This window comes from Globicephala melas, chromosome 9, assembly GCF_963455315.2.
Source record: "Globicephala melas chromosome 9, mGloMel1.2, whole genome shotgun sequence".
NCBI lineage: Eukaryota > Metazoa > Chordata > Mammalia > Artiodactyla > Delphinidae > Globicephala > Globicephala melas.
The window spans coordinates 54704164-54721058 of record NC_083322.1 but is presented as its reverse complement, the minus strand read 5'-3'; the positions used below and the strand labels follow the sequence as shown (position 1 = coordinate 54721058).

Below are 16895 nucleotides of genomic sequence, written 5' to 3'. Positions count from 1 at the left end.
TTTCTTAATAGTTGGGTTCATGGTCTAATTATCTAGATGTTTAACTTAAACACCATTTCAATCTGGTTCTGATCTCCCTGGCAATGTGCAACAGCTGGAGTTCTATAAAATAACCCATGACCCATAGAGTTGGAAGATAGGAATAACATCCATATTATAACCTAGTTGCGCTAAACCAGACTTAGCACAGATTCCTAAAGGTGAGCTTAAGGTTAGGTGTCATCTGCCTTCAATCAGGGATGTTTGTGGGGAAAATGAGAAGTGTGTCATGCCACAATGCATTCCAGATGGCTGAAGAATCTCCAGGGAAGAGAAACAAGAATAATGCAAAGCAGGTGTAGTTCAAGGTGACTTATGTGGGCAGCTCTGGATTGGCCCATTCTGACAGCAAAAGAGCCAGAAAAGAGTGGAAGTTTCATACTGGAAGTTCAATCTGGACAGTCTTTTTGGGACTCTTTTGGGGAACCTGCTCTGACCCGTGGTAGAACCGAATGTGAGACCTGTTGCTTCCAGCAGCTCCTCCAGAGCCCTCTTTTGTAGGCCTTCCTCACCTCTGTGGATCTCCACTAGACTCTCCCAAGTGTCCCTATCCACCTCTTAAGTGGAGGAGAACAAATCTGAACTCCAGACTGTAATTAGAGTCTTACTCATGATGCTTGCAGCCCAAGGATGTCTCTTCAGGTGTTATATACCACTTGTCATATAACATGTGATTCCTGATAATCTATTCTAGGGCAGTCTTCCTCCTCCAAACAAACAAACAAAACAAGAGCACACTTTGCCTGACTCATATGTATGATACATTCCAACATGTGGATCTTTTCTGTTTAGTTAGTTGAATCTCTCAGTCTTTATGTTTTAGTTGTATAGTTTGTTTCGGGTTCTTAAACATATAACTTGTACCTGGCTAAGGAAACAGAGACCACATCTCTTATTTTTATTTCTCCATTGCCTTAAACAGTGCTAACACCACAGGTGAATGGCAAATGCTTTTTGCGCACGTGAATGAATAAGGCATGGAATAAAAGCATCCATCTTTTTGCTAACACTGATTTTTATTTCAGACCCTAGACCTGGAGTTTTAATTCACCAGTATGATTACACACAGCTGCATGCAATACCCTCGGTTTTCCTGGTACCTTTTGCTGTCTAAGTCATGCCCTGAAGGCCAAAAAACACAGAACAAAAGGAGCATTGGGAAAAGGGGGAAGGAGGTGTGGAAAGTGGACAGGAAGAGGTGTTTAAGGGAAATGGTGTACATTAGCAGATGTCACAGAGATTTATTTCTTTTTCTATGGGGATTTACTCTAGTGACCAAACTTTGCTTTCAGGATTGTTTCCAAAAAGCGCTTGGGGTATTTATCCTTTGCTATGGGGACTTCTTTGTTGGCAAAACTTTCCTTTTTTTCAGACTTTTGATTCAGGTTTTAGACTTGAAATATTAAAAAGGAGCAATACCTTAACACTGTGGGGAGAGAGAAAGTTTAAAGCTTAGGGTGGAGGAGGGAGTTGTCAAAATAATTTTTGAGGTACCTTTCTCAAAACCATCGTTTCTCCCACTCGTCACTCCTGGAGCAGCCACATCAAGGGGATGAAAAGAATGAAGGCCTCAGACCCTCTGTGTGGTGGAGAAATGTGGGTGATGTGAGGTCTTGGCATATGTTTTAGGCCACATTTTGGAAGCAGTGCCCAGACAACAGGTCCTGTGTGTTCCTGAGGGAGCATCCTCAGTGGTAAAGCTCTGAGGGTTGTCAAGCAGCAGGGAAGCCCTTGTATGAACTATATTCCTAGGAAACAATAAATCCTTACTGATTAATTCCAGACCACCACTCCTATCCCAGTCAGAGATGTAAATTTTCCTCAAAAAATGTTTTTGAAGATGGGGAGTGCTTGAAAGGGTTTAAAAGACGGGAGTCCTTTAAAAAAAATTTTGTTAGGTATCTATTTATAAATACAAATAACTAGTTTACAAATAACTATGCCATAAATGTGCTTTTGTGGCACTTTTGTTTGAGTACAATACATAGAAATATAGGCTAGTAATTATCATTAACCTTAGACTAATGGAAAATCAAGAGAGAAAAGGCGGTCATTGGGAAATGACTCAGGAGAGTCATTTCCATTTAGTAAAATTAAAGTCAGTAAATTAGTAAACATGTGCTTATAGAGATTTGTCAAGCAGTAACAGAAATCTGAATTTTCTCCTCCAATAAAAAGTATATTCATTTTGCTAAGGTACTGCTAGCTAGGTTTGCAGACAAACCCCACAATTTCATTGGCTTTCACAAGAAACATTTTTTTTTTTTTTACCCATATAGCAGTCCGTTGTGGATATTACTGGTTAACAGAGTAGAGTTGTGGAAGGCACAGTTGTTCCACTGTTATTCAGGGACTCTGGCTCAGCAGCTCTGCCATCTTCAGCACGTGCCTTCCAAGGACACCCTGGACAACAATTCAAGCCAATGGTTGGGGAAGGAGAGAGTGTAAAGGCACATTTGCTTCTGACACATAACACTTCTGCTCATGTTCCACTGATGAGCACTCATCACATGGCCCAAACCAAAAGGGTGTAGGGTTGAGAATGTAGTCCCTGGCCTGGCAGTCACTCTTGGCCAAAACTCTCTACCCTGCAAGGCGGAGCTTGATCCCACTGGAAGACAGACAACTTTTCCATGAGAAGAATTAGGAATAGTGTTGAAATGGAGGAATCAATGAAGTCAAGTTTATGAAGTCATTTTAGAGTTCTGGCTCTGCCACCCACAAGGTGGATGATTTAGTCTCTTTGATCAACAGTTTCCTCGTCTACAAAGTCAAGATCACAATAACAGCTCACAGAATTGCAGTGAGAACTAAATACAGCACTAAATGTGAAGGTCTTTGTAAACGAGAAAGGGCTGCCTAGTGCTCCTGCAGCTGTGGCTAAGCAGAGTTGATTTTTTAAAATTAGATTTACTATATATTTTTGAAGACTTACTATTCGTCACTGGCTAATTCAAGACAGAAGAAAACTATATGTTCCTTAAGCTTGTATTTCTTAATTATTACACAAGAAAAGGATAGTGCATTTTAAAAAGTGTAATTTGTAAATTTGGGGTTAGGGTAACGGAAAGAAAGCCTGGATTCTAACTGTAACTCTGACCCTGGCCAGCTGACTGACCGCAGTCTGGTCACTTCATGTGTCTGGGCTCTCTTTGCTTCAGAGGCAAAAAGAGAGTGGTTAGCTAAGCGGTCCTTTCCTGATCGTGAATGAAATATTCGGAGGAAGAAACTCATCTAAATGATTCATCCACATTATCAGATTACGATCATGAGGAGGTCACTGGAGAAATAACACCAAACTTTTACAAATTCTCTCTCTTCTCTTGCTTTTACAGTTTTCTTCTTGAGCATATAATATGGGGCAAATAGTGTATAAAATATAGATATGACTGGGTAGATGTGATTTCAATGGCAAGTAAGCATGAAATTTTGACAAATAAATATCACTTCATAAGTTAGATATAATCATTTGGAAAGAAAGATTTAGACCAGACAGACATCTTAGGTGATTGAACTTATTTCCATGTTAAGAAATGAACATTCACACAGTTTAATTTCTTCTATAGACACTGAAAGAAAGCTTTGGGTTCGGAGGTTAAGTAACACTCATGGCAGTTTTCTAATCCTAGCAGACACTAAATTGTTGATGAGAATAGTGAACTGTGTCAACAATTAACAATTACTAGTGATGCTTTATTTTAGTTCCTGCTTTTCTAAACTATTAACTGTGACCATCTCATTACTTAAAATGTCTTTTATTCATTACATGCATAATCATTCTTATTAAACTAGCAGTATAGCCTAGGCTTAGTCTCATAATCTCTCTGACCCTCAGTTTCTTGATCTGTAAAATGGGGATAAATTTTTCTTTTGGAGTTATTGTACAATTGTATGAATTAGAGACAGTATATGTAAAATGCCTAGCATAGGGTCTGGCACATGGAAGAGGATCAGCAAGTGGCAACTATTAACTACCTTTGTTATAAAATCAATGATCACCTACCTTGTGCTTTCCATACTGTACTAAGTAATGAAGATTAAAAGAGAGTTGAGAAATAGTCCTTATTTGTAAGGATATACAGATCAGTTGGAGACACAGGGCAGGCTAATAAAAATACAAGCTGGCATTTGCCAAGGGCCAAACCACTATCAGTAATGGCGTCCTTATTGTAGAGACAGCCAGTGTGACTGTCAGGTGTTTCATAATATATGCATCATATTTAAATACAGCTATTACCCAAATTTGTATTTCTGGATGGCCCTTGTATTTGCAAAAAGTTTTGTTGATGATTTATAATATATACTATGGTAATAATGGGTAGATCAGTCAATTTTCTCCCATTTAACAGAGTGAGAATTGAGGTGAAAAAAGCACAAGGTTTTTGTAAGGTTGTGCATGAGGGGCTTGAGGGAAGATCACAAATCAGATGTGTTGGTACCTATACTTGTGTTCATCTCTATTCCCATTAGAGTTCAGAGGAATAAGATTTACGTAAGAACTGAGCCTCATTTTTCTGTCTCTTAAAATCATTACATTTATTCAAAAAAGATTGGTGGCTCAAATGAACACTGGAAACTGCCTCACCTTTCTTCTCCTTGAAATCATGCCAGAAAAAGCCTCCAGCATACTCATCTCTAGTTTACCTTTTCTAAAGTTTCCTCCTCCCTGGATGAGGGGAGTGAGAACCATCACTTGTTAAAACACAGATGACTCCAAAAATTTCTGCACTTCAAAGTGAATCCTTTATTCACCTGAGTGTTTAACTGTGTCAATGTGCTCTCATTATCCGATTTAGTTGAATAATTCAACAAGGAAATGTGCCCAGTGCACATATTATACAGATGTGTTTGCCAAAGCTATCTTGGCTTGTGGGAAAGAGCAACCCTCTGATGCCCTGAGTTATTTAGAAAGGCCATCACAGGTATCAACATAATGTGGAGGAGATAGATACCCATGGTAACATGTGAATATTGAGATTCGTCCCTACTTCATCCCATCATCTCATTGATAGGATGCTGCCCTTGTGCTGGAGTTATGTAAATGAACAGCTGGTTGTGAGGAAATTGTTGTACTTATCCTCCCACTGGATTGTATGTTATTCTGGGCCAACATAAAGCCTGTAAGAGTGGCTGTACTCTAAGATGCAGTAGGAGGCCTTGCATATGTGAAGACCTTGCTAGGTTCCTGACCTGCTAGTAGAAACCAGTTGAAATATTTCTGACCTGATGGGAAGATGCAGATATATTTCCACTGCATCCACCCAAGTGTGGTTGCAAAACTATATGGTACAAACTATTTCTTTGCTACTTCATATGGAGACTTGATTAAACTGGAGAATCAGATATATAATTTGAATTAAATCTACTATGAACCATATAAAATATAGAACATGCAAGAATAATTTACTATAAGATTACTGTATTAGTCAGCTTTTTGCTGCAATAGTGCTATTTAATGAACAACTCCCCAAATCTCAGTTGACTTATAGCAACAAACATTGGTTTCTTGCTCAGAGGTCTGTGGATTGGGTTATGACTCAGCTGGATTTGGTTGGGGTGGGTTTGGCTGGACTTGGCACCAGGATGTGGATTAGATTCAGGTCTGTTCCATATGTGTCCTTATTCTGAGATTCAGAATGAAGAAACTGTGGTGCCCTGGGACAGTCTCTTCATGGTGGATTGCAAGAATGTGACAGGGCAAACCAAACCACACATACACATTTAAAGTCTGGTTGAGTGTAGTGCACGTAAGTCCTCTCATGTTTCATTGGCCAAAGCAAGTCACCTGGCCAAACTCCAAGCTAGTGACATTGGGAAGTGTCTCTGCTAAAAATAGTCTCAGCTGAGCGGGGGAGAAAAAGAATGGTGGAAAAATAATTTACCACAGCTGGTTACTGTAAGCTGCTAGATGAAGTTCAGGCCAATAGGATCACAAAAAAAATCAAATCAATCAGAATCAATTGGGTATTTTTTAAAATGTTAAGTCAAGGTATTTTTAATTCCCTTTAAATCATTATGCCATGTGATTTCCCTTCCATTGAATCAGCGGGTTTCAGTGCTTCAGGGCCTGAATATATGTCTTTTGAAACAAAGTCATTGCTCAGCCTCAAATTAGGCTTTTTGAGTCTGTACTAAGGCAATAATTTTAAAGGTCAGGCTTATGTGGGAGAGAAAACAGATTTCAAATCCCAAAATTCCCTTTTACATATAAAAAACAGAGCTTAAGAATATGAATGTCAATGTTTATTGTAAGATGCAGATAGATGCTTATAAGACAAAAAGGAAGTTCCTGACTGCGTTGGAGGAAGTGACCAGCTCTAGGTCTTAGAGGTGGGAAGAGATCAAAGAAGAAGGGCAAACTAGCATTCGGGTGGGACCTGGCAGCCCCTCCCTGGTGGAGGGGAGGAGTTAGCATTTGCAGGTAGCCAGGGAAATTTTGAAAACAGTGAAGCTTGTTCCCTGATGCACAACAGTATTATTTCAAGACCTTTCTAAGAAGCTTCGTGTTCAGCCTAGTACTAGAGCAAGAAATACAAGTTTCAGTAGTTTACCACATATGGCAGCCATGTTTGCTGATGACAGTGCAGTAAAATTAGAAATTAATTAATTAAAATAATTAGTACTCTGGAAAAATACTTCTAATAACTCCTGGGTTCAAGAAAATAAAAATTAAGCTACAAAATATTTTGTAATATTTTGTACACAGCAGCAAAAATTTTATATAAAATCTTATGGGATGCAGCCAAAGAGAGTCAAGGGAAAATTTAAAGTGTTAAATATGATTTTATTTTAGAATATAAGAAATAATTAAAATAAATGGACTGTTTTAAACTTTAAAAAAAAAGAGAAGGAAGGAGTTAATAAAGATATGAGAAGATGTTAAGGAAACAGAAAACAAACAAATAGCAAAATAATCACAAAATAAGACCTCATTATTTGAAGATACTCATAGGCAAACACCAAAGATAGACATTGACAGGAATCAAAGGAAAACAGATACCCCGAATATTAAGATTAGTAACAAAAATGGAACATACACAGGGGAATAAAATATTATGAAAAGGAACACCAGTAAATGTGAATATCAGATGAAACACACTTTTTAAAAAAAGTGTAAATTACTAAAATTGGCCCAGTAGGATACTTGAATAGACCAAGACCAGAAAATAAATCAAAATGGTAGTTATTGATCTGTCTCTGCAAAAGGCACGAAGGTGACTGCTGTCAACTCTGCAAACAATAGGTACAGTCAGTTCTTGTTATTGGTGGCAATTATGCTCTATAAAGTCATTATTAACACTGAATTAGTGAACTCTGAATTATTGCTCGTAAGGGAAATATAGGGTTAGTCCTGTGAGCCTTTGGCCACAACATTTTCACCAACTGATCAATACGTAACTTTGTTTTATGTATGTTTCTGTTTAAAAACATTTTATTTAATATATATTGTTGATTCATTAACATTGAACTCATGGCCAACGGCACAATAACTTATGCCTGAACAAAACTTATTTGAAACACAGATTTTTTCCATAAGGCATGTCATAGCCTTCTTCTGCTTAAGAACTTTAGACAACATGCCAGCATTATGCTTGGGGACCATTTTAAGCTGCAAAATCACCAACAAAAAGCAAAAAATGCAAAAGACATGGCACTAAGTAGACCATGAAAAAGATACTTGATCACAGTAGGAGAGCTGAAACAAGAAGGCAGAGCATCGCCTTGTTTGACTTCTACTGGGAATGCACATGTGGGATGACTCAAAAATTTCACCTCTCTGCATTTGTCTACAAATGACCACAAAAGTGCTGCAAGTATTGATTTGGGGGCTACAAATCCATTTTAGCTGGTAGTCAAATTCACAAATACAGAATGCACAAATAATGAGGATCAACTGCAATTTCTAATATATCAGAAAAATACGAGGAATTAAGCCACTCAGCTTAACCCTGATACCAAATTAAGCTGAGGACCACACAAGAAAATAAAATTATAGGCCCATTCTGTTATAAACAAAGAATCCAAAATGTTATATAAAATATTAGCAAATTGAATCCAGCAGGAGATTAAAAGAAGATATTTAAGAATATTTTTACCTGAGGAATTCAAGGATGGTTCAAAACTAGAAAATAAATTGGTATATTACTCAACACTTTAAGGGAATAAAACAGTATTAACTCAATCATAGCAATAAAAGCATTTGGTAATAATTAACATTCAATCATGATGAAACATTTCCTACATATTTCTTAGCAAACCAGGGCTTACTGCAATACCTGGCTACCAACCTGAAGATGAAGTTAACATAGGAGGATAACAAAGCCAAGAGACTTTCATTAAAGCAGAACTGGAACTTGACATGCTGTACCTGCTGCCACCCTATCTTGGAATGTCCTGGTATGTAAAACAATACAATCTTATGGTGTTTATGTTAATTTAGTCATATGTTTCAGTTACTTCTTGACTTATATGAAAAGCAAGACTTAAAACGGTTGATAACTTCAAATGATATGATTACCTACCAAAAAAGAAAAAAAAAAAGAATCTCACATCATAATTATTGGAACCAATAAGAAGGTTTAACAAAGTGGCCAGATGGAGCAATGGCATCTAGTAATCAATAGCTTGATCATCATCATAAACTTGGAGTAGACAAAAATTTTAAAACTCATTACAAAAAGCAGTAACTATAAAGAAAAAATGATAAATTACACCATAAGCCACCATTAAAGAGTCCTCAGTGGGAGAAGCTGTTGGCAATACATACATCTGACAAAGGACTCATATCCAGGATGTTTAAAAAACTCCTATAAAGCAATAAAAAAAAGATAGACAACACAAAAGAAAAATGATGAAAAAGCTTAAACAAGTATTTCACAAATGATATCCAAATGGTCTAGACACAATTGGAAAGGTCCCTGGCTTCATTAGTCATCAGAGAAGAGCAAAATTGAAGCCACGGTGTCATAATACTACACACTACTACAATAAATGACTAGAAAAGGGTACAGAATACCAAGTGTCAACAGGGGTATAGAACAACTGGAACTCTGGAATACTGATGGTTTATGTACTAAGTTAAACTGGAACTCTCATACACTGCTGATGGAACTATAAATTGGTCAACTACTGTAGACATCTGTTTGGCAGTACCTTTTTTTCCCCATAAATTTATTTTATTTTTGGCTGCATTGGGTCTTTTGTTGCTGTGTGCGGGCTTTTTCTCTAGCTGTGGCGAGCAGAGGCTACTCTTCGTTGCGGTGCACGGGCTTCTCATTGAGGTGGCTTCTCTTGTTGCAGAGCACGGGCTCTAGGCACGCAAGCTTCAGTAGTTGTGCCTCGTGGGCTCTAGAGCACAGGCTCAGTAGTTGTGGCACACGGGCTTAGTTGCTCCACGGCACGTGGGATCTTCCCGGGCCAGGGCTCAAGCTCGTGTCCCCTGCGTTGGCAGGCGGATTCTTAACCACTGCACCCCAGGGAAACTCTGGCAGTACCTTTTAAATCTGTGACTAAGCTATTCCATTCCTAGGCGTGAAACCAACAAAAACGCATAAATAAGTTCAAATGTACAAGACATGTTGAAGAATGTTCATAGAAGTACTATTTGTAATAGCCCCAAACTACCCAATGCCCTTAAAAGTAGGGTGGACAACCAAATTGTGGTATATTAGCAAAAAAAAAAAAAAAAAAATACTATTCAGCAATAAGAATGTATAAATGTCAACTATATACAATAGGATATGAATCTTGCAAACATAATGTGGGATGAAAGGAGCCAAACACAAAAGAGTTCATGCTGTCTGAGTCCGTTTATACAAAATTGAAAACGAGGTAAGATTGTTCCACGGTGTTAGAAGTTACGATAGCAGTTACTCTTCGGGTGGAGGCAGTGGTGGGAAGGGAGAACAAAGGAGGCATCTTTTCTCAACTTGGGTGCTGTACTGAGTTTGTGAAACTTTATTGAGACATATGCTTTTCTGCAGATAAAGTTTCTTCAATAACATCATTCTCCAACAGACTACTGCAAAAAACCCAAAACAGAACAAAAGTAAGATTTTCCTATTGTGATCAATAACCAGTTAGTAAATGCATTAGAAGAAAATACCCCATTCAAAATAGGAATAAATATACAATGCACCTAGTAAGAAATTTTATAGACAGCTCTGGAAACAATAAAGAATTTTCTAGTAAGTAAGTAAGATATATACTATATTCATAGATGAGAAAACTCCCTGTAGTTCAATAGCTCAGTCATGCCTGCAAAAACTTAGCTGCAGGGTGGAAAACTCTTCTGTTGTTTCTGTTGATCCCCCCAACATGGATACCTCTGAGATTAATGAGAGATTAATGCCGGCTCTGAGATTCAGAACAGTTCAGATTGTTGAAGAGTGTCACGTTCAGTAGAGGGTTGAAAGAAGAGCAGGAAATATATCGGTATTACCTGGCATTCTACTTGATAAGAAATAAAGGGAAATTAAAACTCTGACTAGTGACTGTGTTCTGGTATTGTGTAATTTCCATCTATAAAAAGGAATCAGTGTGTGTAGTCCAGAAAGGAGAAACAGGTCTAATTCTGGCATCTGCCAAAGATACTACAAGGTCCATACTCTGCTGGATATCAAGGCACACTATAAGCCAGTATGGAATTATCACAGGAATAGACAAATCCACCAGTGGAATAAAATAGAGAGTTAAGAAACAGACTCAATGGCACCCAAAACTGTGCTAGAAGGACTGTTTACTTATTAATTTATCAACAGTTCAACATTCATAACTAAGGTACATTATTATTATATGTCAGGCACACTGTTTCTATACTTGCTTTATCTCTGAATTCCAGTTTTAGAATAACAGATTTAACAGATGGAAAAATATTCTGAATACTATACTCCATCATATGCATTCAATTGATATTAAGTAAAATGTTTATTCTTGTCCCCAACACTATTTTTCCATATTCCATTGTTGGTTTATGTTACTTAAAAATGAAGAACAAAAAATTAATTAATATCACTTATGATTTCTAAGAAAGATAATAGAAGTCAGTCTTACTACGAAAACTGTCTTTTTTTTGGTAGTTGTAGAAACTGAAATGAGCAAAACTAATGGGTTGAGTATTAAAGAGCTGTGGGTCTGTAGAGGATAAAACACCAGCATCAGCCCATGGAGGGGGCCCTCTGATTTTGCTACTGGCCTTGTCAGCTGACATCACACTGGCAATGAGAGAAGAGCCTACACTGGCCTCATGGCTGGATCTTCCTCCCAGTGCCTATTTGGATTCCCAACTCTGCAGGGAATCATTAGAAACATGAATTAAAATTCATTGAGTCTAATAAACATCTAGGGCACTGGAATATGTTTGAGGAAATGTTTCTGACTCTGAAATTATACACAATCTAATGACAGTGGATGAAAACAAGCAAAAAAATTCAGTTGGGAAACTCTTTTTCTAACAGTGTACCTCATAGATATCCTCTGGACAGAGAAAGCCAGACCATTTTTGTCTTGATTTTCAGCAACTCATATCTAGGAGGAGGTCTGTAATTTCTCTCTAGGTAGCTCTGAGACATTACAAATTGTCATTTTTTTCTCCTTGAATTCATTATGCAATGTCATTTTACTCTTTGTCATAAATAAGATATAAATAGATATACAATTAACACACATAAGAAGTTCCTGCTTGTGGCCAGAGAGGACGGCATACTTCACATACAAAAATGGGGAAGGTCCATCACTTAGATAACTGTTGAGGAAACTAGAAAAGTCAGTGTAGTGAGTAAGGGAAAAAGACGAGGTCCTTTTCTCTGAGAACAAAGCTAGTGAGAAACAGGATGCAGGGCTAAGAAATGTCAGGGGTCATGTGGAACTGGATTTCTTTTGAGAAATTTTGAATGTTTTACAAACATACATTAATCCTTATATTATTCGTGTGTTTTTTTAAATTTGGAATTTTAAAACAATTCTCCCACTGAATAGCATTTTATATTACAGAAAATAATGGAAAGAGTACTGTCAGTCTCCCTGTTTGTTCTGTGATGGTGCAGTGGAGTTCTCAAGCTTAATTCTTTCATAAAGACAATCCAATTTGGTACTAAGGTCAGAAATAAAGAAAAAAGAAGCCTCTTCTTGCTTTTCCATTGCCAGTTAAGTCCATATTTTATGATTTGATTCACATTTTATGACTTGAGTTTTCCTTACCAAATTTACACATGACTTTGATATGATAAAAGTTTTCTCACATTAGAATAAAGACAAGGCTCCAGAGAAAAAAAATGTATTGGATGTTTTATTCCCACAACATTTTTATCCTTGAAACTAATATAATGCAAAGCGGGATTTCCAACAACGTGAAACAAAGCAAGCACTACTGAGTTTTAAAGAGCCCCAGATTGTCGAAAAGGGGAAATTCCTTTCTTTCCCTCAGAGGATCAATCATCTTGAAATGCCTGCTCCAAATACTGGTAGCAGTGAAATAATCATTCACCTGAAATAGTGTTTCTTAATGCTAGGGTATGTTTACTTTCTCCTTGAAGCCAAAGTTATCCAACTGTAAATCACATCAAAGAGAAATCAGGGCAGTAGCTAAATATTCTGATTAAAAAATTCTTCAAAAGTCTACATCATGTAATAATTTTGTTGAAATTTGCCTGTAATATGCATGCAATATTTTGCTGGTTTTAAATAATCTCTATGTCCTTTTCTTCATCTGCTTGTTTCAGTGAATTTATGTTTTGAAGTATAGTAACTGAAGAAATAATCCTATCCAAAACCACATGTGCAATTATTTCCTCATAATAACTTTTTATTTTTCATTTGACTTTATATTTTATTAAATTTTAATTAAAATTTACTCAAGTAATACATATTCACTAGGGAAAATTAGAAAATATGGATAAACAGAAAGAAAAATAAACATAATATCAAAGGTGATCAACTAAAGATAATCATAATGGATATTTTCTATGATCTGTTCAGATGCTTTTCTGCTTGTGTGAATATGTGTGTATGAGGTATTTTAATAGGATCCTTCTGTACACATCTACATTTTTCAGCTGGCCTTTTTCTTTTTAAACTTGATGTAATGTGAGCTCATCTTCCCATGTGAATATATATATACTTTTACATTTTAATGATTTCATTTTATCCTTCAGACTCCTTGGATTCATTTTCATTCAACTAGTATTTTCTTATTTCCTATGTAATTTCTTCTTTGACCCATTGGTTGTTCAAGAGTATGTTGTTTAATTTCCACATATTTGTGAGTGACAATTTTCCTTCTGTTAATGATTTCTGGTTTCATTCCATGTGGTCTGAAGAAGATACTTTGTATAATTTCAATCTTTTAAAATTTGTTGAGACCGATTTTGTGGCCTAATATATGGTCTACCATGGAAAATGTTCCAAGTGCACTTGAGAATAATGTGCATTCTACTGTTGTTGGGTGGAATGTTCTGTATGTGTGTCTTGGGTCTAGTTAGTTTTTGTATTATTCCAGTCCTCTATTTCCTTATTAATCTTCTGTCTAGTTGTTTTATCCATTATTCAAAGTGGGGTATAATTGTCTCCAACTACTGGTATGGAACTTCTTATTTCTCCCTTCAAGTCTGTCAAGTTTTGCTTCATCTTGGGGCTCTGTTGTTATGTGCGTATGTGTTTATAATTTTTATATCTTCTTGATATATTGACCCTTTTGTCAATATATAATGTTCTTCTTTGTTTCTTATAATAATTTTGACCTAAAATCTATTTTACCAAATACTAATATAGAAGCCCCAGCTCTCTTTTGGTTATTATTTGCATGGAATATATTTTTTCCATCCTTTTACTTTCAACCTATTTGTGCCTTTGGATCTAAAGTGAGTGAGTCTCTTAAAGACAGGATAGTATCGTTGTAGAGTTGGATCATTTTTTTAAAAAAATTCATTCTGCCAATTTCTATCTTTTAATTGGGGAACTTAATCTATTTGCATGTAAAGTAATTGATTCTTTGGGAATAAAGTCCTCTTTGTTTCCACCAGCACCAGGAATCCATACCAGGGATGTAGGCTGCTGTCCTTAAGACTGTCATTGTGCTAGAGAGAGTTGGGTGGGACAAAGGTAAGTTAAAACACCACAAAGTTCTCCTATTGGGTTTCAGAGGGTTTCTTGATTAAGCATTTGCTTGACTGCTGTAAATCTTTGATTATTTTCCATTGTTCTGACAAAGTTGATTCTGACATTTTTAGAAAGCGTTTTCAGTGTTTCTGTTGAGGGATGGGCCCTTGAAGTTTCCTACTCTGCCATTTTCACTGGCATTCTTTCCATTCTTTTTTTTTTTTTTTTTTGCGGTACGCTGTTGTGGCCTCTCCCGTCGCGGAGCACAGGCTCCGGATGCGCAGGCTCAGCGGCCATGGCTCACGGGCCCAGCCGCTCCGCGTCATGTGGGATCCTCCCGGACCGGGGCACGAACCCGTGTCCCCTGCATCGGCAGGCGGACTCTTAACCACTGCGCCGCCAGGGAAGCCCTCCATTCTTTAAAAATATCATTTCCCATTATATTTTAACTCTAATTCATTTAACAAATATCACATTTATGGATATTTATGATGCTTTAAATTTGGGGCTATTATAAATAACACTATTATAGCCAGAATTTATAGAGATTATTTCCTCAGGATAATTCCTATATAAGGAATGATACATTTTAGGAATAAAAGGTTATGGATTTAGAGTTTTATTAGGTAGGTGACAATTAACATTAGCAGAGAGGAAAAAGAAATCTCAGATCCCTCATAATTTCAGGAGTCAAATCTTATACCTTTTAGGATCTTATGATGAAGAATTTAAATGAATTAACATTTATTCAGTTGCACCTTGTTTTACTCTTCCACTAAAATAGCCCGTTTTCATATGTTAGTTGATGAATGTGAGCCAGGCCCTAGTGCCCTAGTGTTGGTTGAAGTTGTACACTAACCATGAAAGGCCCTGTTGTGCCTTAAAGACAAGATAGAGGATAGAACCCAATTCCTTTGACTCGGGGGCTATTTCCATCAGCTCCACATAATTTCTAATTTAAATGCGATTCCCTGCCATTCAGAGGCAAGTGGCCTGAATGACCAGATCATTCATCTGCAGAGCACCAACAGGATAAGCCATTCAAAAATCTAAAATGTTATAAGCTTAGGGTGAACTGTGTCTGTAAACAATTATACCTCTGAATAATTTGTTTTTAAGCTATTAATATAGTACGTGTAGTAAACCTGTAGTAGATATTCAATAAATTTAACAAACCCCTCTTTCTCTTGTAGCAACCCTCCCCTCAGTCCCTTCAACTCTCCTTCCTATTAACTATGATAAGCTCCATTCTAATTCTCTGTATAAAGCAAAGCCATTCTGTCATTCACATTTTATTCTATAATTAGTGACTGTAGTCATATAGTAGTCTATCTCTTTTTATTATATTGCAGCTATTTACATTTTATTCCTCTCTTCTTGTTCTTACCTGACAAAACCATCCACAAACATAATTTGAATTGGAAAACTTATTCTTTTGGCTGACTGTGCTTGTATTTTGACACTCAAGATCCATTAGAGTCTTCTATTTTGTTACTTTAACATGACATATTTTATCTTTTAATTGATTTTAACAAGATAGAGAATATTTGTGACTAAGATGTCAAAGTGGAAGAAAAGTATAGTCCCCTCTTCTAAGTGTTGGGTGAGATCTGGGATTTTACAACCTATTTCTAGGATGTAAAATCTCCTTGAAGCCACTGGGAATTCTGCATATGGGGAGACTCAGATACACTGGGCAAATATTACCCAAGAGAGACTTTTCGCTGTTGCTATTACAGAGACTTTTTGCAAACCTGCAAAAGTCCTTCTACTCCAGGATGCAATGTAGTACTAACTCCAAAACGCTGAGGACCAAAGTATTTGAAGACCAATTTTTAAATTGCAGAGAAGGGTTATAGTCTAGGATTTTTTTAAATGGGGTTAAAGCAGTAATCTTTTCCATTCATTTCCTGTTATTTTTTCTTTAAAGAGAATTGATATAGGGACAAATTCTGAAGTGGGAATAGGACATGGCCATCAGTTTAGTAAAGTTCTGACTAGCACTTGTTTGCATCCTTCCCTACACTTCTTTGACACTTGACCATTAGCATCGAGATCAAATTATTTTTTTCAAGAGCACTCTGTATGAGAATGAACGGTTATGTCTCCCAAGAGAAAGAAGGCATCATTTACCAAAAAGCCAACACTCTATTCCTATTTATTCTTCCATTCATTATTTGTGAATTGCTCTATATACTTCAGAAACTGGGCTGCATGGTGATGGAAGAGGTGTGTGTTATTTTCAAAGAATGAATGTCATATCAGAATTTTAGGGTCAGCATACTGTTTCTGTTAGCTTCCATGGAAATATCCAAGGCTAATTCTAAGCTCATAACCTGTGACACGTAAATTCAGTGAAAATAAACACACACAAATCTTGAATTCATTCAGATTGTACCCTGCATAACTGTTAAAACTTGTTTTAATTTTCTCTTTTCATCCAGTTATTTGGAAAACAGTTTTACTTCAGCTTCAGTCTGAAATGTGGAAGCAGACTGGCTTAGATGTGCTGATTGAGAGTGAAATCATCTTATTCATGTGTAAAAATCTCTCTTCTATTGGATCAGGTGTTCCAGCAAATAATTACTCAATGAAATATGTACTTACTGCTAATTTTTATGGATAACAATTAAGAAGGATTTACAGTTATCTTCCTTTTATTCTGCAGTTTCTGGCAGAGGTACCAAAATTTTCAAGGAGGGTCTGTACAATCACAGCTCAATCAGAAAAAGGAAGTACTTCAAGTCCTCCTGAGAAACGGT

At 36.7% G+C, this 16895-nt stretch overlaps 1 protein-coding gene across 5 annotated transcripts in view; it reads left to right on the top strand.

The window, feature by feature from the left end:
- MTERF1 (mitochondrial transcription termination factor 1) overlaps positions 1 to 16895 on the top strand; it is a 606108-nt gene that overhangs the window by 295246 nt on the left and 293967 nt on the right. For all 5 annotated transcript variants that reach the window (XR_009565070.1, XR_009565067.1, XR_009565069.1 and 2 more), the window contains one exon: positions 8293 to 8436. The gene's annotated coding sequence lies outside the window, so the exon portion shown is untranslated. The remainder of the gene's footprint in view (positions 1 to 8292; positions 8437 to 16895) is intronic.